The following is a 17,892-nucleotide window of genomic DNA, read 5'->3' on the forward strand; positions in this document are numbered from 1 at the left end:
CATGGACCGATTCTCTAATGATGTACAACATTGGAAGCTTCTCCCCCTGACCCTCATGGGTAGAGCCGCCATTTTTAAAATGTTAGCTCTCCTGCGATTCCTTTATGTCCTTCAAAACGCCCCGTTGCACATCCTGGGGGCTGAATTTGGCCGGGTGGAAACCCTCCTCAGGGAGCTCCTATGGGGCGGAGGACAAGCGCGCATAGCCCTGGCCACACTTTTGGTCTGGGAGGGTGGGATCGCAGTGCCCCGCCTTCAGACCTACTATTGGGCCTCCCAACTGGTGGTGGTCAATGACCTACTGCACGGAGACCGGGAACTACCCCATATCAAAGCCGAGGTGGGAGCCATGCACGACACCGATCCATTGCAGCTATTGTATCAAGCCCCCCCCTAGACCCTCCCCACTAACAATGAAGGCACAGATTATTATCACTTGGAGGAAAGTACACAAGTTTGTGGAGTGGGGGAACAAAATATCAGCGGTGAACCCCTATGGTGAAATGCCAACCTGAGGGAAATTGCAAAACTCGAACCTTGGCCGTGTTGGGTGAGAGCTGGGATTCAGAAAGTGGGGGATGTCTTGAAAGATGGGAATCTTGCCCCGTTTGCAGACTTACAACACAAATTCCAGCTTTCAGACACTGAGAGATACCATCACATACAAATGTCCCACGCCCTAAGAGTCCACATATTGACAGAGGACAATATCACCTATTGAACGCAACATTTTGCCTGAATATATCCCCTCCAAATGCACATCCATGCTCTATAATGCCATCACATCCTTCGCGACTCCTGAGCTGACGAGTCTAAAGGCCAAGTGGGAAATGGATGTAGGGGATATCGACCCTGAGGACTGGATCCGGGTACTAATGCACCCACGGGAAGCCGCCATCTCGTCGAGACTCAGACTGGTGCAACTTAAAATACTGCATAGAGTGTACTATCCTAGAACTGCCCTGTTTGGGTGGAAAAAAGCAACAAACCCGAACTGTCTCAGATGTGGGGATGAGGAGGGGACCTTCTTCCACATTCTGTGGTCCTGTCCCCGCATCCAAATTTTCTGGGAGGCCTGTTGTCGGGAATTGGCCCGGATACTCTCCAAAACAATAAAAATGGACCCGAAGGTCCTAATCCTGGGAGTACCGGGGGAGCACAGACTGAATAAATGGGAAGAACTGCTACTGCATACGGCGGCCGCCCTAATGAAGCACAATATTGCACAAAAATTAGGAGTCCCGGAGTTTCCGACACTGGAGCAATGGGCACTGGACATGGACACATGTGCTATGATCGAAAGACGGATCTATAATGCAAGAGGCTGTCCCAACAAAGCCTCTAAAATATGGGCGGCATGGGAGGAGGGAGGGCCCTGATGTACATGGACTCGGGGGATGTTACTCTGAACACTTACACTGTGAACTGTAGTCGTATTCCATGAGAATGGTGACGCAAGACATACTACTACTGTAAGACGGGCCAGGTCTGCCCCATTGGATGTAGCTGCCTCTTCTTTCTTTTGTCCTCCACTTTGGTTTTGGTTGTTTTGTCTATGGTATAACCAATTGATAATAAAACAATGTTTTATCAAAAACAAAAAAAAAGTTATTAGACATATAATTTTCACATTTCCTATAGATAATAGGATTCACCTTAACTGTAGGGTGACTAGCAGTGCCCTATAATATATATATATATTCAGTAAAAAACTTTGTTGAAGGGACGTTATGGTTAAGTTGCTCTACTAAAAGCCTATGAAATTCAGTAAAAAAAAACTTTGTTAAAGGGACCTTATGGTTCTAAGTAAAACTGAAAACCCCCTGAAATTCGCCAGTTATGGTAAGCTAAGCAACCATAACTTGCGCCACCACCATGCACTGCTAAGACTAACACCCAGGACATCAAAGATGTCATCACAAATGTCATTGATGAGATAACTGATGACATCACATGTGCTTTTACCTTTCATGAACAATCTGCACAAGGGATTCTTATTGTAATGTTAATAAAAAAGTGTCAAGGATCATTGGAATAAATATCATGAGGTATGTAGTGCATTAAGTAATACATTAATCCAAATAGCATTGTATAATGCAGTTTTTTCCAATATACTAAGACACACATGTAGTAACATAGGCATAGTGTACAACAGACATGATGAAGATGCAATATTAATAATCTTGCCATGTTAAATACTAAAATTATAAATGCTTTCTTATTAGATCTTGCATACTGTGAAACATTTAGTAAGTACCTAATCAAACCCACTTACTACATTATTACATTACTGCACACAAAAAACAAACAGACAACAACACATACAAATGGAGCATTTACCCGGAAAATGAAGTAAACAAAAAAACAGCAGTATTACCCGACAATCGTCATAACCTAACTGATTATCTTCATGCACAGAAATGATTGCTCTGCTTCAAAGCTACTACTTCCCTATGTATAACTATTACATATTGTGCCTAGACCCCAAGGAAAGTAGTGTAAGTGCAATGTGTACAAATATGAGCATATCCAGGGAAAGTACAGTAATACAAAAAAACAGAACTATAAAATCGTGTTGATAACCTTACTAATCATCTTCATACATAGAAAGCATTGCTGTCTTCCAAGTCTGTGTTTTCCCCTTTGTATATTTCATATGCTTTGAGTGGACCCTAAGTGAATTACTGTAATAACATATTTGAAGTATAAGTCTACAAATATAGTACATTGTACTATAGTATAGTGAATTTTAAGTCCCTAACTGTTACTGGCCTAGATATATCAGTTGAAGGTGAGAGGCCCCCGCAGGCCAGTCAGTGAACTACCAACAGAGTCAATAAAGGTACATCCCAGGAGGGAATAAGACCAAGACCAAGTGAGAGTGATGTCTAAGGCTTTATCTAAAGTTAGGGCAAACAGAATCTACTCTGCTCACGTCGAGAGCACTCTGCAGAAAACATGTTACATTTCATTTTTATACAGATAATGAGGCGCAAAAAGGGAGAGGCCTCGGGGGCACATGGGTGATTGGGATTGGACACTAAGAAGAGGCACCTCTGGGTGCTATATGGTCGGAGATGGCTGATTGGTCCATGGGTGGGTGGTGAGTTGATATCATGATGTGGTGTGCTGGGTCAGGAGTTCATCTGGGCTCATCTGTCCAACTTCCGAAGATGTGACACATTTTGTCCTGGCCCTATCGTATTTTGCCCTTGTGGCCACACATTCTCATCCGGTCATACACTTAATCTTGGCAACAAGCTCAATAGGTTGCACATGAAAAACCAAAGCATGATTTTCCAATATTGGACACCAATGCGTGCCTTTTACCAAGGATATCATTTTCATGTCAAAACACATTAACATATTTGGATACAGTGTCGGGGCATTTCTTCATTATTGACAGGGGGTTGCAGGGGTATATGGTTTCTGCGAATGGATTTCAGGAAACACATTTCATCTGTGGACGTGTCCTTCCTTGGAGGGGTCTCTCTAATTAGGTGTCTAAGCAACATAACTCTACACTGGGCCAGAGTGTTCTGGAATGGGCTTAAGGTTCACATCAATAAGGCGAAATGGCAGGGGTCTTTTATATTTACATATAACGGGTTACTGCTTCATATGCACTTAGCTGCTTCTGTACTTGAGAGGAATACACTACAACATTGTTCAAACTTCACATGCTTTTGGGCACCTTCACAACCCAAGAACAAGGGGGTAGTGGGGAAGGGATGGCTGGCGCACAATCAATTCAACATGAATAACTAAGTTCGATCAGCGGTTCGCATGACTGTGTCTAATGCTATGCCTAGACGTACATTTCTGCATTATTAACAGCGAGGTAGCATTGTGTGAGTTTGCATAGGTCTCTGGCTCTTTTGCATGTTAATTGTGCTGGCATTTGAATGTTATAGGTCAACACACGCTCTGATTTCGATAGAACAGGATATCATAAGAACTTATAATAGATGTGTGTGTATATATATATATATCCAGTTTAGCTCATTGGCTTATTGAAGGGGTCAGCGGGTTTACATGTATTCCAAATACAAGGAGAGGGCCTTTGTTTATGCACATAAGTTAGACAGGGAAGATACATTTGTCACTGTAAAAAGTATCTCTTGTTGTTGACTCTGTTCTGGGGTACACGGGGATTAGGTGTCTGCAGCCCAGGTCTATTTACGAGATGGAGTCTGTATAATATGAAATGGAGTCTTGACTTAACCTCATAATGTAATATATAAGGATGTGGCAGTGATCATAAGTGTATTTGTACAAAAGGGGTGATGGTTCCCTGAGGTGTTCCCATATGAGTGCCTCAAGTCCGGGGCCCTGGACTTGAAGCAGGCATGGCTGGGCCCACCTGGGAAGCATGAAATAAGGGGGGGGGGGGTTTCTTGAAGGAAAAAAGAGTGACCAAGTCAAGTGATGTCATCAGTGATGTCATCAATGACATTTGTGATGCCATCTTTGATGTCCTGAGTGTTAGTCTCAGCAGTGCACGGTGGTGGCACGAGTTATGCTTGCTTAGCTTACCATAACAGGTAAATTTCAGGGGTTTTCCGGTTTTACTTGGAACCATAAGGTCCTTTAACAAAGTTTTTTTTACTGAATTTCATAGGTTTTTAGTAGCACAACTTAACCTTAACATCCCTTTAACAAAGTCTTTTTTACTGAATGAATGTCATAAGTTTTTAGTAGCGCAACTTAACTATAAGTCCCTTTAACAAAGTTTTTGTTTACTGAATATCCATTTTCATAGTGTGAATTTGATAGATGTTTACTAGGATTTGCTTACTTTATATACATGTAACATAGAACATAATGAACCTCCAGGAAGTGATTTTGATGTCCACGGACTGTGTGTATGTGCGCGAACAGTCGCAGACGACATCAACACTACCCAAACACTCAGGGGGTATCTTAAATGGTTCTATCATACCATATAAACACTGCACAAGTTCAAAAAGCAGCACATAAACACATATGTAAAATAAATAAACAGTGAAACCTATATATCTAGCACATCAACCATCCATTTAAATACCATATGTAGTAAAATGGAATATCCCAAAACAAAACAGATATTCCTCCAACATAATAATCTCACAGAAACTGCATAGCTAGAGGCAACAGTAGACCGATACAAAAGTACGAAATACAACTTACCAGAAACTAATAAGTAAACTTCCTTTTTCTTATATATTTCTAAACTTTTTGTATTAGGTACACTACACTTAATATATTTTTGTTTTTCACACGAAATGTGCAGTACTTTGGAATGGCTTGAGAAGAATTTTACACATGAGGAAATGTCTGAAGACAGTGATAATAATGGTAGACACTTCTCTATATAACCAAATGAATAATCATTACTTTATGTTTACTTAACATATATAAATATATATATATATATATATAACAGACCATAGAAACATTGAAAATAATACACCAAAAGACACATTGAAAAAGACTCTGCAACGGATGGAACAGAAAATGGACATGCTCTAGGAAAATTTCAAACAGTTAGTGGAGGACCACATAAAAGAAAAAATTAAATACCATTGTCCCACATGTACAGGTTCCCCCTCTCCATGTCCCAGTCAACTATCCCCAAACCCTCAACACCAAGAAAAATGTTTTGATGAGACTCCCATCCCTCCATCCCCTCCCATCCATCCTCTCCAAACCCCTAATTCACCTGTATTTGTATCAGTTTCTGCTTCCCCATCTCTTTCATAAATTGTATTTGTATTTGTTTGTATTTGTTTATTTATAACGCACAGACCATCAGGCCCGTGGGCATCAGGGCGCAAAATCTGCGTATCTGTATATAATAAAAAAATATGATGTGTCTTTTAATTCAATCCTTTGTGTCTTTTTTTTTTTTAAAGCAGTTAGAATGTCCGCGGACAGTGCGCCTGTACGGGCTGTCCGTAATTAACAAAACGGGGATGTCCTAAGGACACTACACCGGTCCGTACCATTCACAGCCAAGATGCAACTGTTCCTAGAACACACCCGGTGTCCGGGATGTCCATAAATGTACAAAATGGGGGTGTCCTAAGGACACTATACCTGTCCGTACCGTTTGCAACCAAGATGGAACTGTTCTTAGAACAAACCTGGTGTCCGAGATGTCTGTAAGTGAACAAAATGGATAAATCCTAAGGACACTATACCTGTCTGTACCTTCTGCAGCCAATTTGAAACTGTCCACACGTGCGGTGTCTGGGCTCTCCATAGTCAGACAAAATGGAGGTGTCCTAAGGACACTATACCTGTCTGTACAGTCTGCAGAACATCTACGCACATGCGCACCACACCCGTAAATCCTGTGAACATCGCGCCTGTCCGTAACTGTCCATCTCACTTGTGTCGCACTTTTAATTTGTTTGAGGACCCGAACACTGTCCAGAGAACACCTGCACACATGCGCACAAACGTTCCTGTGCATTTGGTGCCCTACGGACACCCGTTCCCTTCACGGACATGTTCCCGACGTCAACATGTGACCGCACCCTCGCTGAGCGTGTGTCCTAATTGGCGGACACTGTCCGGTTCCCCAACATTTTAAAAGAACTTATTCAGACAATCCAAATTATTTGACAGTAAAAATTCACCATTGCACATGTCCCAGACAATGACCCTGTCTTTCCACATACTTTTTGTAACTTTTTTAACCTTTTTGGGTGTTCGATCTGTTCGCAAAGCGAATCCCTCCACCCCTATAAAAGGCCACACGCCAGAGCTGATCTTCATTGTACTTCTGGCTATTGTAGATTGACTTTTGCTGCCTTCGCTGTTCTTGCTGAGATTATCTCATCAACCCTGATTGCATCCGTGGCTGCTGTTGCTACATCTGCCTCAGCACCACCCCCAAACCCTCCACCACCACCACCTCGCAAAGGCCTGCAGAGGGGAACACACGTGAGGATGTAGAGAACAAGGATGAAGAGGATGAAGAGAATGAGGTCAAGGAACTCCCTACTACCAGCACTCGCCGGGACTCTTGGGTGTGGCGGTTGTTTACCGTTCATGGTAATGTACCAAAAGCACATGCAAACAAGGTCACCTGCAACCAGTGCAAAATGGTGCTGAGTCATGGGAGACGTGGTTTGTACAGCTCTACAGCATCCTCCGTTTCCACTCCTCTCACCACAAAAGACATTCCTCTGGTAGAGCGCATCCCTCCAGCTGCTTCAAAGGCCCTTACCTTTCGAGGGTCACAATACTGTGTATGTACTGCTACGCAGTACTCTGAAGGGGGGAGAGTCTTCGAAGTGCTTTTGAGACTATGGTCATGGAGCACCAGAAGACCTGCTACCTACCTAAGTAAAGCCCACCCTACATCTTCCTCTCTCCACCTGCCCTTTCTTATCCCCTTGGTTGGTGTCCCTTCCTTAACCTCCTTTCCTCTCCTCTCCTAGTGTGTCGTGTGTAAATAAAAAAATAATAATATATAAAACAACAACAATCCAAAGAAAAGGCTCTTTTCAGAGCTGCCATTCACAGTTTAAAAATAGAAGTGGCAAATAAACAGTGCAGGGCCCTGAGCATTTTTTGGAAGTCCGCGGACAGTCATAGGATATATAACATTTGAGGGTGCTGCCCTAGCAAAACCAATGCATTTTTCTCTGGTAGGAAGTGGTGGCTCTGAAAAGAGCCTTTTGGTGGTGTTTTTGTGTGTTTGAAAAACTTGAAATCGTCAACATCTACTGCAAAATAGATGACTATAATTCCAGAAAAGGTTGCAATGCATTTTGCACATTTCTCAGAAAAATCTGATTGCCAGCATAAGTAAGATGGACTCCATCTCTGCGAAAAATGTATGTGCTACGAAACATAATATTTTCATTGTGAAAAGAGGACATGCCAACATCTCTTAGAAAGGCACAAACAGCCTTGTTGACATTGTGCCTCGCTTTCTCCATTTCTGGACCAAATAAAGAAGAACGCAGCCACATTTGTCTTTGTGCAATACGAGAAAAAATTACTTGGGAATTCGGAAACATGTCCAGGACCTTTTCAAGTCCTTCTTTCATTGCAAATTGCAAAGAAATTCCAGACACATGTCCTAAACTGTTACCTCCATAATGAATTATAATTATGTCTGGATGATGCTCTGTCTCTAAAATAGCACAGAGAGGTACCAAGTCCAGCCACTTCATTCCACGCACTCCATGCCAGTGCACTTCCAGATGAGGAAATTCAAGATCTGCAGCTACTCCACAGCGTTCTGCATGCACCTCGAACCAATGTATCCATGAGTCTCCCAAAATCCAGATAATCTGTTTTCGGAAACACACAGCCATAGCAATCTGTTCTTCTTTCAGGAAAAAGAGGTTCTGACAAAATCTCTCCTTACACAACACACCCAGTAAACTTTACTGACCAATCCGTACCGCCGCTCATTCTCATTTGCATGCCTCTCCACCCCAAAATCCCTGTATGTAATACGCGCTGTCCGCAGACTACCGTCACGTCCATGGACATATCGAAAATCTGAGCGTGGTGAATGTACATTTAAATAGTGTGCCCCATTTCCCCTTTGAGATGGGCTCTGAAAAGAGCCGTTTTTTTTTTTTTTTTGCAGATGCCTGACAGACACCTGTTAATTTGTATTTTTTATTCTTCTTACTTTACAACTGAAATCGTCACATAACCTTCTCCAAAGCAACTCTTACATTCCAAAACAGCATGGCAATTCCCAAAAAAGATAAAGAAATGCCATCTTCAAAATAAACAGCATTACGCAAATCAATATTCTCATTATTACAGAAAAACATACCAGCTGTAACCATGAAAGCAAACATGCCTCGATTAACTGCACACATAGCAATGTTTATGGAGGAATAAAAACAGAACTATTGCCCCATATTGCCCTAGGTAGTAATCCAGAAAAAAATATTTTCACATTTGGAAGGATGTTCATTACTGCTTGAACCAACTGTTCCACATCTGCCAACAAAGTAGGGGCACTGATGTAGGCCAAATGGATAGCACCATAGTGCAAAACTACCAGATGGGGGACTGTTTGTCCTGCGCATATCTTCACAAACTTGCAGAATTCCCTCTACATTGCAATCAGGCACAGCGCTCCACACCATCTCCACTCCTTTAACATCGAAATTGTTTGCCACATGCCTGCATTGAGCATAGTTGGACAAACATATCTCCAAGCACCAACACCCTGACCTTCACTACACACACTCTCTTCCTACACAAATCCACAACATCAACATCTGATTGGCTGATCCCTACAGTCCCCTTTCCATACTGGATTTTCTGGAAAACCCCGGATGTGGCACGCCCTACCCGCGGACAGCTGTGGTGTCCGCGTGGCACGTAACTCTTAGCCAGCCCTTCTACCCTTTCCACATCACTCTTGGTGCCATTCCCTCATTGGATACAGCTCATCAGTCACACAACCATCCACCAATTACAACCAAGACCTCTACATCTAACCTCATCATCAGAGTTCTGCACTTCAAATGTACTGTTGATCACTCTGAGCACAAGACTCATGTCATTGGAAAGCACCTACTACAAAAACTACTCTACAAGTCTCCAAGATTTCCACTTACAGCTGCATTCATACCACATGCATGAATACAAACTACAGGTATACATATTGTATTCACAGTACATGTACAAGTGTTATGAATCCATATAAACAGAGTAATGCCACTAAACCTGCATGGCCTACATGCCAACCCTGCCGATTTAAGCGTGAGACTCCCGATTTTTCATTGGAAAATAGGACCATTTTTTACTGCGTCCCGCATAACTCATATATACATGCCAACCCTTCATATTATTTTTTACTGTTTCCCACCTAAATTAATGTTAATCCCAATGCAATCCTATGACAAAAATAAATGTTCCCGATTGCGGTGGTGAAATCTCCCTCCCAGGTGCTCCCAATTGTTGGCATGTCTACCTATAAAATGAACTTATTGAAATTTTTCCCATCTACTTTAATCAACTGTCACTTACAAACCTGTCTGCTATCTAGAACACACCTTTTAAAAAACCAAGTGAATTTCATGCACTTAAAATTCTACTCATTTGCAAAGCATGTTGAACTAACATATTGTAAATAAAATATAAAGGCTGCACATAGTCAAATGAAATGCATGCATACACTATGTTCAGATATAAAACAAGAATACTACCACAAAAACATAAAAATCAATACATCAATGCTATAAACACACAAAATGACTAACTTCTTTGTTTTACAATTGCAGTGAGGACCACTCCTCTGAAAATCAGCAGCATCTGAACTACAAACAACATATCCGAAGAGACCTGCTCATTGCACAAAAAAGAGCAAGTACAATACAACCTTAATATTCTTACTGTTCCTTAAACACACTGTGTGGTTCAATCATGTAATTTGCGCACCAAAAAAAAACAGCGATTTCTGAACCATTCTGCCCACAAATCCCCAATTATTAAACAAAGATTAGCAAGCAGAATGGCACACAAATCACTGTTTTTTTGGAACACAAATAATATACTAAACCCTTAGAATGTTAGTACTACAAAACAAAGAACTGTTTTAATTGTATACCATTAGATTTACTATTAATGCTTCTCCTCACCACTAGCTCACTTTCTAATCTCATCTGAACCACAGTTTAGTAACACACAAATAGAATAGCCTTCCCAACTAATTGTAACTGCCCAATGCACAATCACACACCACCACATACATCTTTCCCATCATACTATGACACTCATGCTCACAGCACACATACATTGCTGAACGGCCTAACCCATACCTTCTTTTTATTTTCAACAGACCCAAAAGAATGCCTACCAAAAAGCAAGTGCATAGAAAGCAAAGCAGAAATAGAGCAAATAAAAATAAAAGTGTCCAAAATAAGCATCCATCACTACCAGAGTTTGTACAAAACGTTCAAACAAAACAGCTAATAAAATCATTTAACGAAACAAAACAAGCATCCAGTACAGAAACTTTGCCTCCTCTATCAAAATGTAAAACAAAACTAAAAATGCTTAACATGAATTTGGCTACCACTACTGCTAAAACTGCTCCTATGAATCTTGATATACTAGCAAGTACCCATACCAAAAAAAAAGTATTTTAGCAAAAATATTCCACCACAAAGTCAATCAGAATCTTATAAAAACTGGAGACAAATTATGCACAACCCTTCAAACCCATCTTAGTAAATTAATCTTAGAAGCTTTAATAGACAGTTCAATCCTTCTCAAAAGAAAGTTATTCATTTCAGTGTTAAACAGAATAAAAGCACTAACAAAACTAACTACAAAATTACAAAGAAAATCTCAATAAACAGAATGTCAACAAAAATTACTTCTTAAATATCTGTGGAGGTGAATGGAGTCACACCACGAGCACAGAATCATATTTTAATTAAGAAGTATACAAACAGAACCAAACATAAATAATTGCCATCCATAGCAGTGGACGAGGTTATGAAAAAATTAATAATTCCATAATGGAACAAGAAATACTGCTTAAAAAAATATCCCCAGAAAACTCAGAATTACCTCTCCATTTGACTGAACCAGAACGTCCAGTATACAAATGGCCATGTACGTCAATGTGTAACATTCCCAAAAAATCTTTCAAATCCTTACTCCAGTTACTCAATCAGTATGTGAAAGGCAAAGACAAAATCAAAATGAAAGTGCTGCAAAATATGGATACCTGTCCAGTGCGCAAATACACAGGACTACAATGACATTCATTAGACTGCATTTCAGGACCTATTTGCAAAAGCACCTTCCATCATATCAAAATGATATCAACACATCATTCAACTATAAGAAATATAGTCTATAAACTGTACTATGCTTAAAGTCCTGCTTTAGCACTAGCCAATTTAAATAACACTCTTCTACATGGTACACACAAAGACCTACTCGAAGAAATCAACCATATCCAGAGAAAATATGTTGGAAGTGAAAGCCACTTACAAAATGCAATAGCTTTACAACAGACTAGCAACACTTCTGCACATAGCAAGCTTCTACTACACACATACAAAAAAGAAATACTAACATTTTAAAGTACATCCGCTGAAGTATCAAACCATGTGTGTGCCTGTTGCCGCAGAACTTTTTATAAAAGTAACACAAAAACTATAGACATAACATACAGAATAGAAGAAAATGAAGATTCCAAATGGTTTGAATTAGCTTTCTACCTTATAGCAGAAAACAAATACGAAATAACTGACCCCTTAATACTTTGCAATTACTGTACTACAAAACTTGACAACAACCAAACTCATTCACATGCTATCACAAATAACTTGGAATTATTCCCACTACCAAAACACCTGCAACAACTCAATTTATATGAGAGCATCATAATTCAAACAGTGCACCCATTTCAAGCAATAATATGCCTTCAACCAAAAACAGCAAACTTACCTCCCTCTGAATTGGTGAAAGGCATTTGTGGCAAAGTAGTTTATTTACCATTAGATCTGAAAGAAAATGTGCACACTCTGGGAGTGCAACGTCCAATAGAGCAATCTTTAATTGTCTAAGTAAATGGTGTACCAACAAAAGTAAAAAAAAAATTGCAACAGCTGCTAGATTTACATAAAGTTAGACAAGCCTTGCAATATCTTAAAGAGAATAATGAATATTACAAAGAAATTAATATTGAAGAAAACTTGAAGGATACAACTGAAATAATTCAAGAAACACAAGAAACTGTTCAATTTGAGCTCCTAGATCCTGCTACAATATCAAATACTTTAGACCATTATACAATTATCCTTTGCACTCTAATGACACCATAGAAGATGCACTGGAAACATACCAAATGCGTCAAACAAAAGGATCACCAATCAGCATATGGGGAAAAAGTATAGAAGCACGTGCTTTTCCTCTACTCTTTCCTACTGGCAAAGGAGGAAGGTACGATGATAGACCTATTCAAATATCAGCATCAGAATACCGCTCATTACAGATGTATTCTGAAGATCCCAGATTTAGACAAAATGTGGAATACATATTCCACCTACTCTTTGAAAGTGAACTAGCAACTTTATGTTACGGAGTTGCACACATATTAAAATCAGGATCACACTTTCAAAATATGACATCTACACAATTATTACAAAAAGTGCAACAAAAGGATGAGGTTTTACAATCAAATATTACAAATCTATTGGCAAATATGCGTGATACTAAAGAGTACTGGTTCGACGTCATGGAGATGCACGTTGTATGATCAGAAACCTTGGCCCACCCACTTGGTTTGTTACATTAAGTTGTGCAGAATATGCATGGGAAGATGTACATGCTTTCCTACGCATATCAAACGAAAACAAAACAAACATAGATATACTAACACCTGGAGAACTTTGTTCTTTGGATCCTGTTAATGCTTCAAGATATTTTCACCAACGCTTCATTGCTATGCTACATTTTATTTGTAATAAAACTGTTCCTCCCCTTGGAGAAGTGCAACACTTCTTTTAGAGAAAAGAATACCAAGTCAGAGGAGCACCACATATCCACATGCTTTTATGGATTAAAGATGCTCCTAAATTTGGTCAAGACAGTGATGCCACTGTTTTACAGTTTCTTGAAAAATATGTCACTTGTGAAATTCCATTGGAAGCAACAAATAGTGATCTTCATGCACAAATTTTACAATTTCAAAGACACAAATATGGAAAATATTGTCGTCGCAAATACAAAAACAAAGGGAAATACTACACCAAATTCCGATTTGGTTTCCCTAGACCAGTTACAAATACAGGTCAAGTATACAACCTCATGTCTTCAGTTAGACATAGTGTTAAAGGTAAGTCACCTAAAAATACATATTACATAAAAAAAAAAAAAGAAGAAAAATATATCAATGATTATAATCCAATCATTGCCCACTTATGGAATGCAAACATATATATGCAGTACATTGCGGACAATTCTACTGCAGTTGCACGATATGTCCCAGCATACTTAACCAAAGCAGAAAAGACAGAGCTCCAAGACCTCTGGAATGACCTGTCATCAAATAAAACAGTGTCTCAGAAATTATACAGCTTGGGCATAAAAATGCTCTCCCATAGAGAATGTGGATCATATGAAGCAGCTGATCGTTTAACTGGTAATGCATTGTATGGTAAATCTGAAAATATAGTATGGCTAAGTCTTGGTCCCGCTAAATCTAGAAAAAGAGTTCTAAAATCATACGAAGATATAGAAACAAAAGCCAAACGTGACCCCAACAGCCAAGACATTTTAAAAAACTATTTATTGGACACATACTACCCAAAAAGAAGTAGTACTTTGGAAACCATGTGTCTATACCACATAGCCCAAAACTACACATACAAAAATAATATAAAACCTGATGAAAAAAAGGTAAATACAGAGTGACAAACTTTGAAGGCAGCTTAGTTAAACTCACCAAACCAAATTTAATTAATCATATCAAATTGTCATTAAAGACTCCTCAACATAAAGAAGTATATTACATGTCCCTGCTGCAACTCTTTAAACCATGGAGAAAAGAAGAAGAAATACTAGATAACAATGACTCATATGAAGATGCTTTCAAAGCAAATGAAAGCACTATAACTGATGTGAACTTTACACGGTACAAAACAATGTTGCACAATGACCAGCAAAACGAAGAAGAACTCCAGGCCCAACTAGATAAAGAAACTCCTGACAGTAGTCAACCTTCTGTAACAGGAAGCCAAGAACCACTAATAATAAATGAGGCAGAATTAGCTATGATAGAAGTAGAAAACAACATGTGTCAGTATGAAGATAAAGAAGACTTAACTATACTACAATCAAAACGAAACAATGAGCAACGTAGCATTTTTTCAAGAAGTAACAAAACAAATTGCACATGGTGTACAACATGAAAATAAAGAATGTTCCTGCCATAATTATAAACCTATACTACTATACGTCAGTGGTGAAGCTGGTTCTGGCAAAACATTCCTAATCAAAATCAACAGTAAGTTCTTTCAACAATTGACAAACAACAAACTGTCAGCTGTTGTCACTGCCCCCACTGGTTTAGCTGCCTACAACATAGGTGGTGTCACGTTACACTGATTACTACTATTGCCAGTAGAACACCAAAACAAATTAGACTATTACAAACTTTCTGCAGAAGCTGCAATGGAACTATGCAGAGTATTGAAACAAATGAAAATGCTACTAATAGATGAAGTGAGCATGGTCTCCAACCTAATGTTGGCTTTGATTCACCTCAGATTACAAGAAGTACTCAAAACAAACTATGAAGAGCTCTTTGCTGGAAAACACATTATTGTTTTTGGAGATCTTCTTCAATTGACACCAGTAAAAGGGGAGCCTATTTTTAAAACATTAGGACACAACTCTGTCATAAAACTGTTGGCAGAATTGGAAATGTCAACCTTTGGCAACATTTCCAATACAGCGAATTAACAGAAAACATGCTGCAATCTGCAGATCTCACTTATGCCAGCATCTTAAAAAAGTATCAGAGTTGGTATACTTTCTAAAGAAGCAGAAGCAATATTGAAAACCCGGCACATTCATGCACTTTATGGCGATAATGCATGTGCTACAGATGTTATGGAACAATTAGCACACAAAAATGTCAATTGTATGGCCTTAATGCCAACTCTTGCAAGCTGTTTCAAATTCAATGAAATAATGTTAAGTAAAGAAATGCAACCAATAATGGAAATTAGCGCCACAGACAAACTAGATGTACATGGTATGACACTACCCATGTGTGACCAAGCCACAACAAGACTAAATAGTTTAGAAAAATCCATCTCAAACACAGCAGGCTTAGAAAAGATATTAAAATTATCCTTAAATTGCAGAATAATGCTTAAACGTAACCTTGACGTGGACCAAGGACTAGTTAATGGAGCACTGGGTACAGTTGTTGGCTTTCAAACATACCCACGTGACAACAAAATTCAGTTTGTCAATATTCTCTTTGACAAACTTTCAGAAGTAAAAAGGATAGGACGCTTAACATCTCGATTCCTTCTCTTCAAAGGCATGTATGTACGCAGAGAACAATTTTCTCTAACTCTTTCATATGCAGTCACAATTCATAAATCACAAGGTCTTACCCTAGACAAAGCAATGATAGATATTGGCAACACAGTCTGTAAATAAGGCATGAGCTACATAGCACTTTCACGCTTACGTACACTTAACGGTCTATTTCTAATCAACTTTGATGCAAGTAAACTAAACGCTGATATTCCTTGCATTTTAGAATACAATAGACTTCGCTCACTATACACCCCCCATATAAACACATATTCTGTTCCACAAAAAGCAAAACGTTATAAAAGAAAAATAAATCAAACAGAAATGCAACAGGATGTCACTGCAAATCCTCCAAAGAGAGTAAAAGAAACTAATACTTCATCAAGTACCACAAGCAAAAAAGAATCAATTAGGGAAAGTAAACCAGGTACTTCTTCAAAGAAGGAAGAGAACTCCAAAAAAAGCAGTCAGATACAGAACTACTTGGTCCATTTAAACTCTCAAATATAGTTGGTGTAAGTGGCTATGCAAATGTAGCAATGAATATTCTACTTCAATTACCACCAATTGTTGACAACATTTACTTACACAGTACAGACCCATTGTGTTTCCAAATGTTAGTACTTCATAGAAACGCAACAAACAATCCTGACAACATGTATAGTGTTTATGGAATAAGACAACAATTGGACTACTGTGCTGGAATGGTGAAATTCACTATAAACTCACAGGAAGATCCACAAGAATTTCTAATGTACTTACTACAAGTACTGGAAAACAAAAACATAGCTATAAATGAAATCTTCCACATTTCATACATGTGGAAACATACATGCACTCTCTGCATCAATGTGACAAAAGAACAAATCCCCAATGAACGCTTTGTATATATGTCAATACCTAATTGTGAATCCATTCCATTTCAGCAACTTGTACAAAATGCAAACCATGGTATATTATGTTCTACCTGCAATTCAGATAATCGCTCCACTTTAGTAATACAAACACATAGTAAATATACGTAATACTAATGCTTCTACGTTACAATGCAGATGGTACCAAAAACAACTGCAAGCTGACTGGATTCACACATGGTCAAATATAACTTGGTAAGAAAACCTTCACAACAATAGGTATAATCTACCACGCAGGAGCCACAACCAATTCAGTGCACTACACTGCATATATATAAAAAAAATGTGAATGGTTTGAATGTAATGATAGTACCATTACTCTAAAGCAGAGATTACCAGCAAATCTTACAAACGCTTATTTAGTGTTTTTTAAATCAAAATTTGATAACGAAACTGTACTTAAACCTTAAGTAAACTTGTAGTAAAGAAATATAAACTGTTAGAATATTCCAAAAGCTATCTAACTGCCCAAAGATTTGACAACAACTAATCAGATAAATGAATACCACTAAATTAGAGCAAAAATAGACAGTTAGAATACGCCAATTAGTATCTAACTGTCCCAAAATGTAACAATAGCCAAACAGATAAATCAATACCACTAAAATACATAAAAAAATAGACAGTTAGAATACGCCTACTGGTATCTAACTGCTCCAAAATGTTTAGAATATCCAAACAAATAAATAATATGTTACTGATCCAAAAAAATGCAACAAGCCAATGGGCCTCATCACGGCTTCGGCAGTAACCCTTAAATCCGGCGGTAGCGCTATTAGGTAGTGGTACTGTTGTCCGAACATGTCCGCGGACATCAAAAAAGTTCGCAGACATCAAATTCAGTAGAAGGGGTTCAGTATGTTCCATATTACATGTACATAAAGTAAAAGTTATTATTGTTAAGTTGCACTACTAAAAACCTTTGAAAGTCAGTGAA

This window comes from Ambystoma mexicanum, chromosome 9 (assembly GCF_040938575.1).
Source record: "Ambystoma mexicanum isolate Mex_15411 chromosome 9, UKY_AmexF1_1, whole genome shotgun sequence".
Taxonomy (NCBI): Eukaryota; Metazoa; Chordata; class Amphibia; order Caudata; family Ambystomatidae; genus Ambystoma; species Ambystoma mexicanum.